Source organism: Passer domesticus, chromosome 9 (genome assembly GCF_036417665.1).
Source record: "Passer domesticus isolate bPasDom1 chromosome 9, bPasDom1.hap1, whole genome shotgun sequence".
Taxonomy (NCBI): Eukaryota; Metazoa; Chordata; class Aves; order Passeriformes; family Passeridae; genus Passer; species Passer domesticus.
The window spans coordinates 12,886,063-12,890,708 of NC_087482.1; the positions used below are offsets into that span (position 1 = coordinate 12,886,063).

Sequence of the window (4,646 nt, forward strand, 5' to 3'; positions counted from 1 at the left end):
CACCATGGGCACCCCATGCAGTCACTCCCAGGTTTCGGGATGTGTCCCCATGGAAGGACCCCAGCAGGACTGCTCAGAACCCGAGTGCCCTGAGTCTGTTTGGGATAATTCCCCCGAGCTATGCCGGTCGTGCCTGGGCTGTGTAAGACTAAACATTAAGAATTAAAAGCAATTTTACTTTTTATTGCCAAAGTGTCAGAAGATTCTAGGTTTCCCTGACTGTAAAACTACTTTATCAATTACAGAACTGTTGGAGGAAAGGGGAACAAATATCTGGTGTCCGTATTCTATGAAAAACTCTCCTCAATGCTGCAAAGGAAAAATATATCTAAATGTTTTAAAATGAAAGACAAAGATAACATGAGGGTGCTGTTGGTCTGATGAGCCCCATGCCCAGCAGCTGCCTGCCCATGCCTGGCTGTGCCCAGACAAGCAGCTCCGCCAGTGCTGGTGGTAGCACACCGACACCTGAGCTGAAGCTGGACTCAAGCCTGTGATAGATGAGTAAAGTGACAGTTGACTCTCACAATAAAGGATAAATATCATGTATATTTGTTAAGAGAAGTTTTATATATTTATAGATATGTTTTACCCCCTGTTGTGTTGTTATCTTGGGATTACCTGAGTTTGAGACATTTAAGAGGGTCACCTTGCTACGACAGCAGCACCTGACCTCCAAGCGAGATGTAAGGAAGTAAACTCCAGCACTGGACATCAAAGAAGGAGTCGATAGACAGAACTTTAAGAGGGGCAAAAGAGTTGAAAGGTGAAACCTCCATTGTGTGGATGAGGATGTGGTGGGAAAAATCCTCTACTCCCAGCACAGTAACATTGTCTTTATTCAGTGTCCTGTTATATTTCTAATAAGGTTTTTAATAAACATCTAAAATTTTTACAAGTAAATATAACTTTGCGAATAATCTATTCCCTGGCTAGAGGGCTGCACCTCCTGTCCTGGATGGGCAGCTAGGCCAGTCCCTTCAGGGAGAGACGGATCTGTTCTAGGCAGTGCTTGTAGCATACTTCCAGCTACAAGCTGGTAATACACCTGTGGAAGGGACAATGGACACTGGCACGGAGATGCACGACGACAGGCCAAGTTCTCCATGACTGAGGTATTTGGCTGGACTTGTGAAGTTCCAGAGGTGCTCCTGTGGAGAGAGGAGGTGGCTGAGGCCACAGCTGCCAGTGGCACACAGGGACCCTCGTGCACAGCAGGGCCCAGAGCTGGCAAGGCTCCCCAGCACGGCTGGAGCTGCTGGCACAGCTGGGCCCAGCTGGACAGCTGCCCCTCAAGGCCCCGGCCAGCAGGGCACGGCTCTGGGCAGGGTCCCTGGCCAGGAGCGGGCCCCAGAGCGCCTCTGCCTTTCAAGGGCAATCTCAGCCCTGCTCTTTCTCCTCCCCATCTCCCTCTGCCTCTGCCCCGTGCCCCTGGGGCTGCTTTTGGCCAGGCAACCTCAGTGGGAGCCAGCACTGGCTGCTGCCCCAGTGGGGCCGTAGGACAATGCCCACCAATTGAGAGGCCAATGGAAGCACTGGGCAGCAGCAGAACCCTCAGCAGAGCTGTTTGGAGAACCATGGACTGGCCACAGCTCCAATGCAGCCTCATTGGGAATGGTTCCTGTCTACATAAGACTTTCAAAAGAAGCTCTTTCAGGGAAAGGTGACCACTCACCATTTCTTCTTCCAGTAACACCAGATTTTGACACAGCACAATATGAGAATAAGGTCCAAAATAAGCAGGCCTGCCATTACCCCTGCCCAGCAGCCTGTTCCCATATAGAAGCCCCTTCCGAGGCCATCCTCGGCATCAGGAACAGGTGTTGTGGTGCTGGCTGCATCTGTGGGAGCAATGGGGAGCGTGAGCCCGTGCTGTGCTGCACTGCTGAGCTGGCAGCACGGTGCATACGGGCAGGACGTTCTCTGTTTCCCCCAGAGCTGGGGCCTGCAGGCACCTTGCCGGCCCTTGGCACAGGCTGTGCCAGCCAACAAAGCCCAGCAGGCCGGGAGGAGAGCCCGGGGGCAGCGCAGCTGCTTGGGCAGTGGCTGCTGCCAGGGACACGGGCCAAAGCCATCCCTGAGCAGCCACTGCCACCCCTGGCCCTCCCTGCCCCGTGACAGCTCCCCCAGCCCCAGGGGACAGGCTCAGGCCCTGTCAGGACCCAGCGCAGCCCCTGCCCAGTCGGGAGCCAGGGCTGGCTCTGGCCCTGGGCTGGCGGCTGGGCTCCCGCTCGGGGCTGCTCCTGTGCCTTGGGCCTCTGGGCACTCAGGGCCAGCTCCGCAGCAGCTGCAGCGCCAGGGACGTTGCTGCACCAGTCCCGTTTCCCCGGGCTCTGAACCAGCTCCAGAGGCCTGGAAGCCGAGGCGCCTCCAGCTTTGGCTGCTGCCGGGCCAGGCAAGGGCAGGCCCTGGGGGAAGAGCTGCTGCCACACAGCCCCGGCCAGGGCTGAGCCCGGCATAGCAATTACCTGCTGTGCCTGTGCCCGTGTCTGGCATCGCCTTCCTTTCTGCTGCAGGGGCTGCCAATGAGCCACTGCTTCCTCGGGGAAATACCTCCTTCAGCCCTGCCTTTTTGTCCATCACTTGAGAAACAAAAAAGGACAGTTGGATCAGATGGAACAATTCCCCATTCCTTTGCTGGCATCTTCAGGGCAGCATGATTATCAAAAATTGGGAAAAGATTCACAAAATATCTGGGCTTTTGTGGCTGGGCCAGGGCCCTCCCTTCCCCAGACAGCTGCCAGTGCTGAGCAGAAATCATGAGGGGATTGTGCAGGGCAAGAGGACACACGTGCATGGTTCTGTGCTGGCACCTGCAGCGCTGCCTCCTTGGCCAAGCTTTGGGCTCTTGAGCTGGCAACTCTTCCAGGGGAAAGGCCTTGACCTACCCTCAGCATCTCCCAGAGGCTCAATCCTGAACGTGGGTTGGGAAGCCAGATCACTTTCACCAACCGGGTTAGCTGCAAAGAACGGCAGGACAGAAGAGCTGCTGTGACACTGTTGAAGATTCTCCTTCAGGCCCGAGTGCAAGTGAGGGCACTTGGGTGACTGGTGCCATCCAAAGCACTCCCTCAGCTCTGCCTTCCACTCAGGAGCAGGGGGACCTCGTGCCTGCAGTGGCCCCACACTGGGATGGAAGGGGCCCCTTGGGGGGCTGTGGGGGCAGAAAGGACTCCCTGGAGCTGCCAGCAGCTCTAAAGCCAGCCCCAGGCAGGGCCAGGGCTTGGCAGTGGCAACAGGAGCAGCTCAGGCTCCTTGGGGCTGGCAAAGGAGCTGCCAAAGGCTCAGCCCCGGGGCACAGCCCTGGGCCCGGCCCCTTCCCTCTCTTTCCATCTCCCTGGCTGCACAGAGCACATGGAAGGACACACTGGCATTGCACATGGGAGGAAGATGTACAGCTAAATGCTCCTTCCTCCCACTGACAGCCATCCTGTGGGATCACTGTTGCGTACAAGAGTAGAAATTTGGAGGCTAGGATTTCCACAATCCATCAAACTTCAGAGGATGTCAAGGGAAATGACAGAGGAATATTACTCTGGACAATGATTACACTTGGACAGTGATTGCTCAGTTAGCAAAGAGTTGCTGAAAACCTACCATCACCAAGCTCCAACATCCTTAAACTGTGCTTTAACAGCGTTTCCCAGTGATGGAAGTCACGTTCCCAATCTAGAAAGGAGCACAGATGGGAACTGTTCCATGCTGTGCTGGGATCCCCTCGTATAGGGAACCGAGCACTGCAAGGGGGTCAGGTAATGCTGTGTGCCTGCACTGCCAAGCAGCAGAGAGGGCAGCTGAAGCCTCAGCAGGGCTCAGGCCCAGAGGCACAGCAATTACCTCCTGGGCCTGTGCCTGGCATCGCCTCCCTTCCTGCAGCAGAGGCTACCATGGAGCCACTGCTTCCTCTGGGAAACTCAGCCTTCAGCACAGGCTCTCCTTCCATGTCTGCAGAAAGGAAAAAGGACAGGTGAATTAGGTGGGGTTGTTTCCCAATGGGAATGTGGCATCCTCAGGAGGCAATGCTTGTTTAAGTAATGGATAAGATTAAGGAGAAAGACCAGGGCCCTGCCTCCTCCAAAGAGCTGCCCCTCCAGATGCGCTCACAGACTGGGAAAGTGCAGGGGATCTCAGGGTGGGCCATGGTGCAGTTTGGGCTCCCTCGCAGCTGATGCCAAATGCCTTCCTGCAGAGGCTGGGCAGAAGCTGCAGCCAGGCCAGACTGGGAAACAGCCCTGCAGGGCGTGAAAGCAGCAGCAGCAGCATGGGGCAGCAAGGCTGCCATGGATGCCTTCCCGCTGTGCCGGGCACGGCGTGTCCAGATGTGCAGCCAAAGCCCCTGGCTGCTGAGTCCCAGGGGAAGCATGAGGGAAATGCACCCACCACGTTGTCTCTCCAGGTCACTCCAGATCCTGTCCATCTGTTTGGATGCCTCCATGGACTTGCTGTCTCCTCTAGGTTTGTTCCTCCCTCTCGGAGGACCTTAAGAAAAGCATTTGCATTTCAGGTGAATGGATCCCACAGAACCAGGGCTCAGCCTATGGGGTCAGCAGGCATACACTACTCACCCCTGCCATGGGAGCGGGGCTTGTGTGCAGCAACCAGGAAAGGAGCCTGAAAAGTCTTTCCTGCAGACACACCTGTAATTC

General features: G+C 56.0%; 1 long non-coding RNA gene across 2 annotated transcripts; it reads right to left on the bottom strand.

The window, feature by feature from the left end:
* Positions 1–815: 815 nt before the first annotated feature.
* Positions 816–2,965, bottom strand: LOC135307174 (uncharacterized). 2 transcript variants are annotated; one of them, XR_010367897.1, is made up of 4 exons: positions 2,889–2,965; positions 2,469–2,582; positions 1,676–1,841; positions 816–1,151 (listed from the first exon to the last, which is right to left on the bottom strand). It is a non-coding gene; the product is annotated as an uncharacterized LOC135307174 (long non-coding RNA). The 2 variants fall into 2 exon arrangements; XR_010367896.1 differs by lacking the exon at positions 2,889–2,965 and having other exon boundaries at positions 2,469–2,756.
* Positions 2,966–4,646: the final 1,681 nt, after the last annotated feature.